Source organism: Oncorhynchus nerka, linkage group LG20 (assembly GCF_034236695.1).
Source record: "Oncorhynchus nerka isolate Pitt River linkage group LG20, Oner_Uvic_2.0, whole genome shotgun sequence".
NCBI classification, from domain to species: Eukaryota; Metazoa; Chordata; class Actinopteri; order Salmoniformes; family Salmonidae; genus Oncorhynchus; species Oncorhynchus nerka.
In genome coordinates, this window is record NC_088415.1 from 7,863,961 (window position 1) to 7,877,393 (window position 13,433).

General features: G+C 43.5%; 17 non-coding genes across 17 annotated transcripts; 1 reads left to right on the forward strand and 16 right to left on the reverse strand.

The window, feature by feature from the left end:
• The first annotated feature begins 466 nt into the window (after positions 1–466).
• Positions 467–540, forward strand: trnat-agu (transfer RNA threonine (anticodon AGU)). Its single transcript has one exon. It is a non-coding gene; the product is annotated as a tRNA-Thr (tRNA).
• Positions 541–1,433: 893 nt separating this feature from the next.
• trnat-agu (transfer RNA threonine (anticodon AGU)) lies at positions 1,434–1,507 on the reverse strand. The gene has a single exon. It is a non-coding gene; the product is annotated as a tRNA-Thr (tRNA).
• A 508-nt stretch (positions 1,508–2,015) lies between these two features.
• Positions 2,016–2,087, reverse strand: trnah-gug (transfer RNA histidin (anticodon GUG)). Its single transcript has one exon. It is a non-coding gene; the product is annotated as a tRNA-His (tRNA).
• A 273-nt stretch (positions 2,088–2,360) lies between these two features.
• On the reverse strand, positions 2,361–2,434 carry trnat-agu (transfer RNA threonine (anticodon AGU)). Its single transcript has one exon. It is a non-coding gene; the product is annotated as a tRNA-Thr (tRNA).
• A 508-nt stretch (positions 2,435–2,942) lies between these two features.
• On the reverse strand, positions 2,943–3,014 carry trnah-gug (transfer RNA histidin (anticodon GUG)). Its single transcript has one exon. It is a non-coding gene; the product is annotated as a tRNA-His (tRNA).
• A 274-nt stretch (positions 3,015–3,288) lies between these two features.
• trnat-agu (transfer RNA threonine (anticodon AGU)) lies at positions 3,289–3,362 on the reverse strand. The gene has a single exon. It is a non-coding gene; the product is annotated as a tRNA-Thr (tRNA).
• Positions 3,363–3,872: 510 nt separating this feature from the next.
• trnah-gug (transfer RNA histidin (anticodon GUG)) lies at positions 3,873–3,944 on the reverse strand. Its single transcript has one exon. It is a non-coding gene; the product is annotated as a tRNA-His (tRNA).
• Positions 3,945–4,218: 274 nt separating this feature from the next.
• Positions 4,219–4,292, reverse strand: trnat-agu (transfer RNA threonine (anticodon AGU)). The gene has a single exon. It is a non-coding gene; the product is annotated as a tRNA-Thr (tRNA).
• Positions 4,293–5,146: 854 nt separating this feature from the next.
• On the reverse strand, positions 5,147–5,220 carry trnat-agu (transfer RNA threonine (anticodon AGU)). Its single transcript has one exon. It is a non-coding gene; the product is annotated as a tRNA-Thr (tRNA).
• A 509-nt stretch (positions 5,221–5,729) lies between these two features.
• trnah-gug (transfer RNA histidin (anticodon GUG)) lies at positions 5,730–5,801 on the reverse strand. Its single transcript has one exon. It is a non-coding gene; the product is annotated as a tRNA-His (tRNA).
• Positions 5,802–6,061: 260 nt separating this feature from the next.
• On the reverse strand, positions 6,062–6,135 carry trnat-agu (transfer RNA threonine (anticodon AGU)). The gene has a single exon. It is a non-coding gene; the product is annotated as a tRNA-Thr (tRNA).
• Positions 6,136–6,647: 512 nt separating this feature from the next.
• trnah-gug (transfer RNA histidin (anticodon GUG)) lies at positions 6,648–6,719 on the reverse strand. Its single transcript has one exon. It is a non-coding gene; the product is annotated as a tRNA-His (tRNA).
• Positions 6,720–8,492: 1,773 nt separating this feature from the next.
• On the reverse strand, positions 8,493–8,567 carry trnat-agu (transfer RNA threonine (anticodon AGU)). The gene has a single exon. It is a non-coding gene; the product is annotated as a tRNA-Thr (tRNA).
• Positions 8,568–9,075: 508 nt separating this feature from the next.
• trnah-gug (transfer RNA histidin (anticodon GUG)) lies at positions 9,076–9,147 on the reverse strand. The gene has a single exon. It is a non-coding gene; the product is annotated as a tRNA-His (tRNA).
• Positions 9,148–9,421: 274 nt separating this feature from the next.
• trnat-agu (transfer RNA threonine (anticodon AGU)) lies at positions 9,422–9,495 on the reverse strand. Its single transcript has one exon. It is a non-coding gene; the product is annotated as a tRNA-Thr (tRNA).
• A 510-nt stretch (positions 9,496–10,005) lies between these two features.
• On the reverse strand, positions 10,006–10,077 carry trnah-gug (transfer RNA histidin (anticodon GUG)). The gene has a single exon. It is a non-coding gene; the product is annotated as a tRNA-His (tRNA).
• A 274-nt stretch (positions 10,078–10,351) lies between these two features.
• trnat-agu (transfer RNA threonine (anticodon AGU)) lies at positions 10,352–10,425 on the reverse strand. Its single transcript has one exon. It is a non-coding gene; the product is annotated as a tRNA-Thr (tRNA).
• Positions 10,426–13,433: the final 3,008 nt, after the last annotated feature.

The following is a 13,433-nucleotide window of genomic DNA, read 5'->3' on the forward strand; positions in this document are numbered from 1 at the left end:
CTTACTCTGAAAGCTAAGAAACTCAGCAACTCTGCCTTTTGACAAAGTTCCCCAGCATATCGTAGGTTAATTACTTACACGAACTGAGTCATCTGCTGTTTCAGAGGTTTTTACCATTTTTAAGCTCTAGAGCCAAATGAGAAATGCAGTGTCCTCGAACGACCAACATTATGAAGAAATAGTGTATGATTCTGAATGTTTACTCATATCTCGCGACCCACCTATGACATGTTAATAACTGCTTTGGGTCCCAAATCATAGTTTAAGAATCCATGTCAGAGGTTCTTGAGTTTATTCATCTCGAGACCCAAATGAAAAATGTACTGTCCTCGAATGACCAATATTAGTAAAAGACATCTCTTTTGTGATGTGATTTTGCTAGACAGAGATGTGGGTTAAATTAATGAGACTGGTTTGATAAAAATAGGTGTTGGTGTTCACATCTGCAAAATATATCTCTTTCATGGGTGCTGTGGCTTAGTTGGTTAAAGTGCCTGTCTAGTAAACAGGAGATCCTGAGTTCAAATCTCAGCAGTACCTTTTCAAGCATTTTATTGTACACATTGGTGGAGAAGGTCAGAGGGAGGGGCACTCAGGTTTTCTCACCAATCGGTTTAGATTTTTATCAAACCATGTCATTAATTTAAGATATCTCTGTCACGGAAAATCACATCAATGTGTAAAGAGATGTTTTTCACTTTATTATTGGTCAATCGAAAAGGTTTACATTTTTCATTTGGGTCTCGAGATGAATAAACTCAAGAACCTCTGACATGGATTCTTAAACTATGATTTGGGACCCAAAGCAGTTATTAACATGTCATAGGTGGGTCGCGAGATATGAGTAAACATTCAGAATCATACACTATTTCTTCATAATGTTGGTCGTTCGAGGACACTGCATTTCTCATTTGGCTCTAGAGCTTAAAAATGGTAAAAACCTCTGAAACAGCAGATGACTCAGTTTGTAAGTAATTAACCTACGATATGCTGGGAACTTTGTCAAAAGGCAGAGTTGCTGAGTTTCTTAGCTTTCAGAGTAAGTCTTAACCTGTTCAAAAAACAACCCTTCTGAAATTACATTGCAGTGCCGTGACCCGGATTCGAACCGGGGTTGCTGCAGCCACAACGCAGAGTACTAACCACTATACGATCATGGCTGGCTACAAGAGGTGGCTTTGTAAAGCCTACATAGGCTGTGAAAGTGATGTGCACAAGCTGGCTAAACACTTTTCATATTGGTCTCGATAATGAATAAAGTGAAGAAACAGTCGAGCTTTACACATTCAAAAAGTGCCCTTTTCCGTGACATTGGAATATCTCAATTGCATCCTCCTCACATCATCTCTAATTCTCTAATCCGATTGGTGAGAAAACCTGAGTGCCCTCCCCTCTGACCTTCTCCACCAATGTGTACAATAAAATGCTTGAAAAGGTACTGCTGAGATTTGAACTCAGGATCTCCTGTTTACTAGACAGGCACTTTAACCAACTAAGCCACAGCACCCATGAAAGAGATATATTTTGCAGATGTGAACACCAACACCTATTTTTATCAAACCAGTCTCATTAATTTAACCCACATCTCTGTCTAGCAAAATCACATCACAAAAGAGATGTCTTTTACTAATATTGGTCATTCGAGGACAGTACATTTTTCATTTGGGTCTCGAGATGAATAAACTCAAGAACCTCTGACATGGATTCTTAAACTATGATTTGGGACCCAAAGCAGTTATTAACATGTCATAGGTGGGTCGCGAGATATGAGTAAACATTCAGAATCATACACTATTTCTTCATAATGTTGGTCGTTCGAGGACACTGCATTTCTCATTTGGCTCTAGAGCTTAAAAATGGTAAAAACCTCTGAAACAGCAGATGACTCAGTTCGTGTAAGTAATTAACCTACGATATGCTGGGGAACTTTGTCAAAAGGCAGAGTTGCTGAGTTTCTTAGCTTTCAGAGTAAGTCTTAACCTGTTCAAAAACAACCTTCTGAAATTACATTGCAGTGCCGTGACCCGGATTCGAACCGGGGTTGCTGCGGCCACAACGCAGAGTACTAACCACTATACGATCATGGCTGGCTACAAGAGGTGGCTTTGTAAAGCCTACATAGGCTGTGAAAGTGATGTGCACAAGCTGGCTAAACACTTTTCATATTGGTCTCGATAATGAATAAAGTGAAGAAACAGTCGAGCTTTACACATTCAAAAAGTGCCCTTTTCCGTGACATTGGAATATCTCAATTGCATCCTCCTCACATCATCTCTAATTCTCTAATCCGATTGGTGAGAAAACCTGAGTGCCCTCCCCTCTGACCTTCTCCACCAATGTGTACAATAAAATGCTTGAAAAGGTACTGCTGAGATTTGAACTCAGGATCTCCTGTTTACTAGACAGGCACTTTAACCAACTAAGCCACAGCACCCATGAAAGAGATATATTTTGCAGATGTGAACACCAACACCTATTTTTATCAAACCAGTCTCATTAATTTAACCCACATCTCTGTCTAGCAAAATCACATCACAAAAGAGATGTCTTTTACTAATATTGGTCATTCGAGGACAGTACATTTTTCATTTGGGTCTCGAGATGAATAAACTCAAGAACCTCTGACATGGATTCTTAAACTATGATTTGGGACCCAAAGCAGTTATTAACATGTCATAGGTGGGTCGCGAGATATGAGTAAACATTCAGAATCATACACTATTTCTTCATAATGTTGGTCGTTCGAGGACACTGCATTTCTCATTTGGCTCTCGAGCTTAAAAATGGTAAAAACCTCTGAAACAGCAGATGACAGTTCGTGTAAGTAATTAACCTACGATATGCTGGGGAACTTTGTCAAAAGGCAGAGTTGCTGAGTTTCTTAGCTTTCAGAGTAAGTATTAACCTGTTCAAAAAACAACCCTTCTGAAATTACATTGCAGTGCCGTGACCCGGATTCGAACCGGGGTTGCTGCGGCCACAACGCAGAGTACTAACCACTATACGATCACGGCTGGCTACAAGAGGTGTCTTTGTAAAGCCTACATAGGCTGTGAAAGTGATGTGCACAAGCTGGCTAAACACTTTTCATATTGGTCTCGATAATGAATAAAGTGAAGAAACAGTCGAGCTTTACACATTCAAAAAGTGCCCTTTTTCCGTGACACCGGAATATCTCAATTGCATCGTCCTCACATCATCTCTAATTCTCTAATCCGATTGGTGAGAAAACCTGAGTGCCCTCCCCTCTGACCTTCTCCACCAATGTGTACAATAAAATGCTTGAAAAGGTACTGCTGAGATTTGAACTCAGGATCTCCTGTTTACTAGACAGGCACTTTAACCAACTAAGCCACAGCACCCATGAGAGAGACATATTTTGCAGATGTGCACACCAACACCTATTTTTATCAAACCAGACTCATTAATTTAACCCACATCTCTGTCTCGCAAAATCACATCAGAAAAGAGATGTCTTTTACTAATATTGGTCATTCGAGGACAGTACATTTTTCATTTGGGTCTCGAGATGAATAAACTCAAGAACCTCTGACATGGATTCTTAAACTATGATTTGGGACCCAAAGCAGTTATTAACATGTCATAGATGGGTCGCGAGATATGAGTAAACATTCAGAATCATACACTGTTTCTTCATAATGTTGGTCGTTCGAGGACACTGCATTTCTCATTTGGCTCTAGAGCTTAAAAATGGTAAAAACCTCTGAAACAGCAGATGACTCAGTTCGTGTAAGTAATTAACCTACGATATGCTGGGGAACTTTGTCAAAAGGCAGAGTTGCTGAGTTTCTTAGCTTTCAGAGTAAGTCTTAACCTGTTCAAAAAACAACCCTTCTGAAATTACATTGCAGTGCCGTGACCCGGATTCGAACCGGGGTTGCTGCGGCCACAACGCAGAGTACTAACCACTATACGATCATGGCTGGCTACAAGAGGTGGCTTTGTAAAGCCTACATAGGCTGTGAAAGTGATGTGCACAAGCTGGCTAAACACTTTTCATATTGGTCTCGATAATGAATAAAGTGAAGAAACAGTCGAGCTTTACACATTCAAAAAGTGCCCTTATTCCGTGACATTGGAATATCTCAATTGCATCCTCCTCACATCATCTCTAATTCTCTAAACCGATTGGTGAGAAAACCTGAGTGCCCTCTCCTCTGACCTTCTCCACCAATGTGTACAATAAAATGCTTGAAGAGGTACTGCTGAGATTTGAACTCAGGATCTCCTGTTTACTAGACAGGCACTTTAACCAACTAAGCCACAGCACCCATGAAAGAGATATATTTTGCAGATGTGAACACCAACACCTATTTTTATCAAACCAGACTCATTAATTTAACCCACATCTCTGTCTCGCAAAATCACATCAGAAAAGAGATGTCTTTTACTAATATTGGTCATTCGAGGACAGTACATTTTTCATTTGGGTCTCGAGATGAATAAACTCAAGAACCTCTGACATGGATTCTTAAACTATGATTTGGGACCCAAAGCAGTTATTAACATGTCATAGATGGGTCGCGAGATATGAGTAAACATTCAGAATCATACACTGTTTCTTCATAATGTTGGTCGTTCGAGGACACTGCATTTCTCATTTGGCTCTCGAGCTTAAAAATGGTAAAAACCTCTGAAACAGCAGATGACAGTTCGTGTAAGTAATTAACCTACGATATGCTGGGGAACTTTGTCAAAAGGCAGAGTTGCTGAGTTTCTTAGCTTTCAGAGTAAGTCTTAACCTGTTCAGAAAACAAGCCTTCTGAAATGTCATTGCAGTGCCGTGACCAGGATTCGAACCGGGGTTGCTGCGGCCACAACGGAGAGTACTAACCACTATACGATCACGGCTGGCTACAAGAGGTGTCTTTGTAAAGCCTACATAGGCTGTGAAAGTGATGTGCACAAGCTGGCTAAACACTTTTCATATTGTTCTCGATAATGAATAAAGTGAAGAAACAGTCGAGCTTTACACATTCAAAAAGTGCCCTTATTCCGTGACATTGGAATATCTCAATTGCATCCTCCTCACATCATCTCTAATTCTCTAAACCGATTGGTGAGAAAACCTGAGTGCCCTCTCCTCTGACCTTCTCCACCAATGTGTACAATAAAATGCTTGAAGAGGTACTGCTGAGATTTGAACTCAGGATCTCCTGTTTACTAGACAGGCACTTTAACCAACTAAGCCACAGCACCCATGAAAGATATATATTTTGCAGATGTGAAGAACCAACACCTATTTCAATCAAACCAATCTCATTAATTTAACCCACATCTCTGTCTAGCAAAATCACATCACAAAAGAGATGTCTTTTACTATTATTGGTCAATCGAGGACAGTACACTTTTCATTTGGGTCTCGAGATGAATAAACTCAAGAACCTCTGACATGGATTCTTAAACTATGATTTGGGACCCAAAGCAGTTATTAACATGTCATAGATGGGTCGCGAGATATGAGTAAACATTCAGAATCATACACTGTTTCTTCATAATGTTGGTCGTTCGAGGACACTGCATTTCTCATTTGGCTCTCGAGCTTAAAAATGGTAAAAACCTCTGAAACAGCAGATGACAGTTCGTGTAAGTAATTAACCTACGATATGCTGGGGAACTTTGTCAAAAGGCAGAGTTGCTGAGTTTCTTAGCTTTCAGAGTAAGTATTAACCTGTTCAAAAAACAACCCTTCTGAAATTACATTGCAGTGCCGTGACCCGGATTCGAACCGGGGTTGCTGCGGCCACAACGCAGAGTACTAACCACTATACGATCACGGCTGGCTACAAGAGGTGTCTTTGTAAAGCCTACATAGGCTGTGAAAGTGATGTGCACAAGCTGGCTAAACACTTTTCATATTGTTCTCGATAATGAATAAAGTGAAGAAACAGTCGAGCTTTACACATTCAAAAAGTGCCCTTATTCCGTGACATTGGAATATCTCAATTGCATCCTCCTCACATCATCTCTAATTCTCTAAACCGATTGGTGAGAAAGTGCCTGACCTTCTCCACCAATATGTACAATAAAATGCTTGAAAAGGTACTGCTGAGATTTGAACTCAGGATCTCCTGTTTACTAGACAGGCACTTTAACCAACTAAGCCACAGCACCCATGAAAGAGATATATTTTGCAGATGTGAACACCAACACCTATTTTTATCAAACCAGTCTCATTAATTTAACCCACATCTCTGTCTAGCAAAATCACATCACAAAAGAGATGTCTTTTACTAATATTGGTCATTCGAGGACAGCACATTTTTCATTTGGGTCTCGAGATGAATAAACTCAAGAACCTCTGACATGGATTCTTAAACTATGATTTGGGACCCAAAGCAGTTATTAACATGTCATAGGTGGGTCGCGAGATATGAGTAAACATTCAGAATCATACACTATTTCTTCATAATGTTGGTCGTTCGAGGACACTGCATTTCTCATTTGGCTCTCGAGCTTAAAAATGGTAAAAACCTCTGAAACAGCAGATGAATCAGTTCGTGTAAGTAATTAACCTACGATATGCTGGGGAACTTTGTCAAAAGGCAGAGTTGCTGAATTTCTAAGCTTTCAGAGTAAGTCTTAAAACCTGTTCAAAAAACAACCTTTCTGAAATTACATTGCAGTGCCGTGACCCGGATTCGAACCGGGGTTGCTGCGGCCACAACGCAGAGTACTAACCACTATACGATCACGGCTGGCTACAAGAGGTGTCTTTGTAAAGCCTACATAGGCTGTAAAAGTGATGTGCACAAGCTGGTTAAACACTTTTCATATTGTTCTCGATAATGAATAAAGTGAAGAAACAGTCGAGCTTTACACGTTCAAAAAGTGCCCTTATTCCGTGACATTGCTGGTTGTCAACAACTACAGACCAGTATCCCTTCTTTCTTTTCTCTCCAAAACTCTTGAACGTGCCGTCCTTGGCCAGCTCTCCCGCTATCTCTCTCAGAATGACCTTCTTGATCCAAATCAGTCAGGTTTCAAGACTAGTCATTCAACTGAGACTGCTCTTCTCTGTATCACGGAGGCGCTCCGCACTGCTAAAGCTAACTCTCTCTCCTCTGCTCTCATCCTTCTAGACCTATCGGCTGCCTTCGATACTGTGAACCATCATATCCTCCTCTCCACCCTCTCCGAGTTGGGCATCTCCAGCGTGGCCCACGCTTGGATTGCGTCCTACCTGACAGGTCGCTCCTACCAGGTGGCGTGGCGAGAATCTGTCTCCTCACCACGCGCTCTCACCACTGGCGTCCCCCAGGGCTCTGTTCTAGGCCCTCTCCTATTCTCGCTATACACCAAGTCACTTGGCTCTGTCATAACCTCACATGGTCTCTCCTATCATTGCTATGCAGACGACACACAATTAATCTTCTCCTTTCCCCCTTCTGATGACCAGGTGGCGAATCACATCTCTGCATGTCTGGCACACATATCAGTGTGGATGACGGATCACCACCTCAAGCTGAACCTCGGCAAGACGGAGCTGCTCTTCCTCCCGGGAAGGACTGCCCGTTCCATGATCTCGCCATCACGGTTGACAACTCCATTGTGTCCTCCTCCCAGAGCGCTAAGAACCTTGGCGTGATCCTGGACAACACCCTGTCGTTCTCAACTAACATCAAGGCGGTGGCCCGTTCCTGTAGGTTCATGCTCTACAACATCCGCAGAGTACGACCCTGCCTCACACAGGAAGCGGCGCAGGTCCTAATCCAGGCACTTGTCATCTCCCGTCTGGATTACTGCAACTCGCTGTTGGCTGGGCTCCTGCCTGTGCCATTAAACCCCTACAACTCATCCAGAACGCCGCAGCCCGTCTGGTGTTCAACCTTCCCAAGTTCTCTCACGTCACCCCGCTCCTCCGCTCTCTCCACTGGCATCCAGTTGAAGCTCGCATCCGCTACAAGACCATGGTGCTGGCCTACGGAGCTGTGAGGGAACGGCACCTCAGTACCTCCAGGCTCTGATCAGGCCCTACACCCAAACAAGGGCACTGCGTTCATCCACCTCTGGCCTGCTCGCCTCCCTACCACTGAGGAAGTACAGTTCCCGCTCAGCCCAGTCAAAACTGTTCGCTGCTCTGGCCCCCCAATGGTGGAACAAACTCCCTCACGACGCCAGGACAGCGGAATCAATCACCACCTTCCGGAGACACCTGAAACCCCACCTCTTTAAGGAATACCTAGGATAGGATAAAGTAATCCTTCTCACCCCCCCCTTAAAAGATTTAGATGCACTATTGTAAAGTGGCTGTTCCACTGGATGTCATAAGGTGAACGCACCAATTTGTAAGTCGCTCTGGATAAGAGCGTCTGCTAAATGACTTAAATGTAAATGTAAATGTAAACATTGGAATATTTCAATTGCATCCTCCTCACATCATCTCTAATTCTCTAAACCGATTGGTAAGAAAACCTGAGTGCCCTCTCCTCTGACCTTCTCCACCAATGTGTACAATAAAATGCTTGAAGAGGTACTGCTGAGATTTGAACTCAGGATCTCATTGTTTACTAGACAGGCACTTTAACCAACTAAGCCACAGCACCCATGAAAGAGATATATTTTGCAGATGTGAACACCCACACCTATTTTTATCAAACCAGTCTCATTAATTTAACCCACATCTCTGTCTAGCAAAATCACATCACAAAAGAGATGTCTTTTACTATTATTGATCAATCGAGGACATTACATTATTCATTTGGGTCTCGAGATGAATAAACTCAAGAACCTCTGACATGGATTCTTAAACTATGATTTGGGACCCAAAGCAGTTATTAACATGTCATAGGTGGGTCGCGAGATATGAGTAAACATTCAGAATCATACACTATTTCTTCATAATGTTGGTCGTTCGAGGACACTGCATTTCTCATTTGGCTCTAGAGCTTAAAAATGGTAAAAACCTCTGAAACAGCAGATGACTCAGTTCGTGTAAGTAATTAACCTACGATATGCTGGGGAACTTTGTCAAAAGGCAGAGTTGCTGAGTTTCTTAGCTTTCAGAGTAAGTCTTAACCTGTTCAAAAACAACCTTCTGAAATTACATTGCAGTGCCGTGACCCGGATTCGAACCGGGGTTGCTGCGGCCACAACGCAGAGTACTAACCACTATACGATCACGGCTGGCTACAAGAGGTGTCTTTGTAAAGCCTACATAGGCTGTGAAAGTGATGTGCACAAGCTGGCTAAACACTTTTCATATTGTTCTCGATAATGAATAAAGTGAAGAAACAGTCGAGCTTTACACATTCAAAAAGTGCCCTTATTCCGTGACATTGGAATATCTCAATTGCATCCTCCTCACATCATCTCTAATTCTCTAAACCGATTGGTGAGAAAACCTGAGTGCCCTCCCCTCTGACCTTCTCCACCAATGTGTACAATAAAATGCTTGAAAAGGTACTGCTGAGATTTGAACTCAGGATCTCCTGTTTACTAGACAGGCACTTTAACCAACTAAGCCACAGCACCCATGAAAGAGATATATTTTGCAGATGTGAACACCAACACCTATTTTTATCAAACCAGTCTCATTAATTTAACCCACATCTCTGTCTAGCAAAATCACATCACAAAAGAGATGTCTTTTACTAATATTGGTCATTCGAGGACAGTACATTTTTCATTTGGGTCTCGAGATGAATAAACTCAAGAACCTCTGACATGGATTCTTAAACTATGATTTGGGACCCAAAGCAGTTATTAACATGTCATAGGTGGGTCGCGAGATATGAGTAAACATTCAGAATCATACACTATTTCTTCATAATGTTGGTCGTTCGAGGACACTGCATTTCTCATTTGGCTCTAGAGCTTAAAAATGGTAAAAACCTCTGAAACAGCAGATGACTCAGTTCGTGTAAGTAATTAACCTACAATATGCTGGGGAACTTTGTTAAAAGGCAGAGTTGCTGAGGTTCTTAGCTTTCAGAGTAAGTATTAACCTGTTCAAAAAACAACCCTTCTGAAATTACATTGCAGTGCCGTGACCCGGATTCGAACCGGGGTTGCTGCGGCCACAACGCAGAGTACTAACCACTATACGATCATGGCTGGCTACAATAAGTGGCTTTGTAAAGCCTACATAGGCTGTGAAAGTGATGTGCACAAGCTGGCTAAACACTTTTCATATTGTTCTCGATAATGAATAAAGTGAAGAAACAGTCGAGCTTTACACATTCAAAAAGTGCCCTTATTCCGTGACATTGGAATATCTCAATTGCATCCTCCTCACATCATCTCTAATTCTCTAAACCGATTGGTGAGAAAACCTGAGTGCCCTCCCCTCTGACCTTCTCCACCAATGTGTACAATAAAATGCTTGAAAAGGTACTGCTGAGATTTGAACTCAGGATCTCCTGTTTACTAGACAGGCACTTTAACCAACTAAGCCACAGCACCCATGAAAGAGAAATATTTTGCAGATGTGAACACCAACACCTATTTTTATCAAACCAGTCTCATTAATTTAACCCACATCTCTGTCTAGCACAATCACATCACAAAAGAGATATCTTTTACTAATATTGGTCTTTTGAGGACAGTACATTTTTCATTTGGGTCATTTGGGTCTCGAGATGAATAAACTCAAGAACCTCTGACAAGAAAGGCCAAAACCTAGGAAGAAACCTAGAGAGGAACCAGGCTATGTGGGGTGGCCAGTCCTCTTCTGGCTGTGCCGGGTGGAGATTATAACAGAACATGGCCAAGATGTTCAAATGTTTATAAATGACCAGCATGGTCGAATAATAATAAGGCAGAACAGTTGAAACTGGAGCAGCAGCACAGTCAGGTGGAAGTTGAAACTGGAGCAGCAGCATGGCCAGGTGGACTGGGGACAGCAAGGAGTCATCATGTCAGGTAGTCCTGGGGCATGGTCCTAGGGCTCAGGTCAGTTGAAACTGGAACAGCAGCATGGCCAGGTGGACTGGGGACAGCAAGGAGTCATCATGTCAGGTAGTACTGGGGCATGGTCCTAGGGCTCAGGTCTCAGGTCCTCTGGAGAAGAGATCAAAGGTAGTACTGGGGCATGAAAGAGAGAAGGAGAGAATTAGAGAACGCACACTTAGATTCACACAGGACACCGAATAGGACAGGAGAAGTACTCCAGACATAACAAACTGACCCCAGCCCCCAACACATAAACTACTGCAGCATAAATACTGGAGGCTGAGACAGGAGGGGTCAGGAGACACTGTGGCCCCATCCGAGGACACCCCGGACAGGGCCAAACAGGAAGGATATAACCCCACCCACTTTGCCAAAGCACAGCCCCCACACCACTAGAGGATATCTTCAACCACCAACTTACCATCCTGAGACAAGGCTGAGTATAGCCCACAAAGATCTCCGCCACGGCACAACCAAGGGGGGACCCAGACAGGATGACCACAACAGTGAATCAACCCACTCAGGTGACGCACCCTCCAGGGACGGCATGAGTCTTCTTCAAAAAAAAACCCTTGAGATTACATTGCAGTGCCGTGACCCACGGTATTCGACCTGGGGTTACTCAAATCAAAAAATCAAATCACATTTATTTATAAAGCCCTGCATCAGCTGATATCTCAAAGTGCTGTACAGAAACCCAGCCTAAAACCCCAAACAGCAAGCAATGCAGGTGTAGAAGCACGGTGGCTCGGAAAAAGCCCTAGAAAGGCTTTGTAGGTTACCAGGAAAACCTAGAAATCAGCCAGGCTTTGTGGGGTGGCCAGTCTCTTCTGGCTGTGCACTGGAGATTATAACAGAACATGGCCAAGATGTTCAAATGTTTATAAATGACCAGCATGGTCAGATAATAATAAGGCAGAACAGTTGAAACTGGAGCATTCACCTTAGACCTCAGGTGGAAGGTGAAACTGGAGCAAGCATGGCCAGGTGGACTGGGGACAGCAAGGATTCATCATGTCAGGTAGTCCTGGGGCATGGGTCTAGGGCTCAGGTCAGTTGAAACTGGAACCGCAGCATGGCCAGGTGGACTGGGGACAGCAGCAGTCATCATGTCAGGTGAGTCTGGGGGGCATGGTCCTAGGGCTCAGGTCCTCCGAGAGGGAGAAAGAAGGAGAAGGAGAGAATTAGAACGCACACTTAGATTCACAGGACACCGAATAGGACAGGAGGTACTCAGATATAACAAACTGACCCCAGCCCCGACACATAAACTAGCAGCATAAATACTGGAGGCTGAGACAGGAGACGTCAGGAGACACTGTGGCCCCATCCAAACACCCCCGGACAGGGCCAAACAGGAAGAGTTAACCCCACCCACTTTGCCCAAGCACAGCCCCCACACCACTAGAGGATATCTTCAACCACCAACTTACCAGACTGGAGAGACAAGGCTGGAGTATAGCCCACAAAAGATCTCCGCCCCTGCACAGGCAAGGGTCGTACTCTGACAGGATGACCAGAGCATGAACCAACTCAGTGAATCAACCCACTCAGGTGACGCACCCCTCCAGGGGCGAGCATGAGAGAGCCCCAGTAAGCCAGTGACTCAGCCCCTGTAATAGGGTTAGGGAGGAGAATCACAGTGGAAAAGTCAACCGGCCAGGCAGAGACATGCAACGGGCAGTCGTTGCTCCAGAGCAGCTTTCACGTTCACCTTCCCACTCCTGGGCCAGACTCACTCAATCCACATATGACCACTGAAGAGATGAGTCTTCAGTAAAGACTTAAAGGTTGAGACCGAGTTCGTCTCTGACATGGGTAGGCAGACCGTTCCATAAAAATGAGCTCTATAGGACAGAGCCAAGTGACTCCAGCTGTTTGCTTAGAAATTCTAGGGACAATTAGGAGGCCTGCGTCTTGTGACCGTGAGCGTACGTGTAGGTATGGAGCAGGACCAAATCAGAAGATGGTAGGAGCAAGCCCATGTAATGCTTTGTAGTTAGCAGTAAAACCTTGAAATCAGCCCAACTTTGACAGGACGCCAGTGTGGAGAGGCTAGCACTGGGTAATATGATCACATTTTTGGGTTCTGGTGAGTTCTAGCAGCCGTATTTAGCACTAACTGAAGTTTATTTAGTGCTTTATCCGGGTAGCGGAAAATAGAGCATTGCAGTAGTCTAACCTAGAAGTGACAAAAGCATGGATTAATTTTTCTGCATCATTTTTGGACAGAAAGTTTCTGATTTTTGCAATGTTACGTAGATGGAAAAAGCTGTCCTCGAAATGGTCTTGATATGTTCTTCAAAAGAGAGCTCAGGGTCAGAGTAGCATGAGGTCCTTCACAGTTTTATTTGAGACGACTGTACAGCCATTAAGATTAATTGTCAGATTCAACAGAAGATCTCTTTGTTTCTTGGGACCTAGAACAAGCATCTGTTTTGTCCGAGTTTAATAGTAGAAAGTTTGCAGCCATCCACTTCCTTATGTCTGAAACACATGCTTCTAGCGAGGGCAATTTT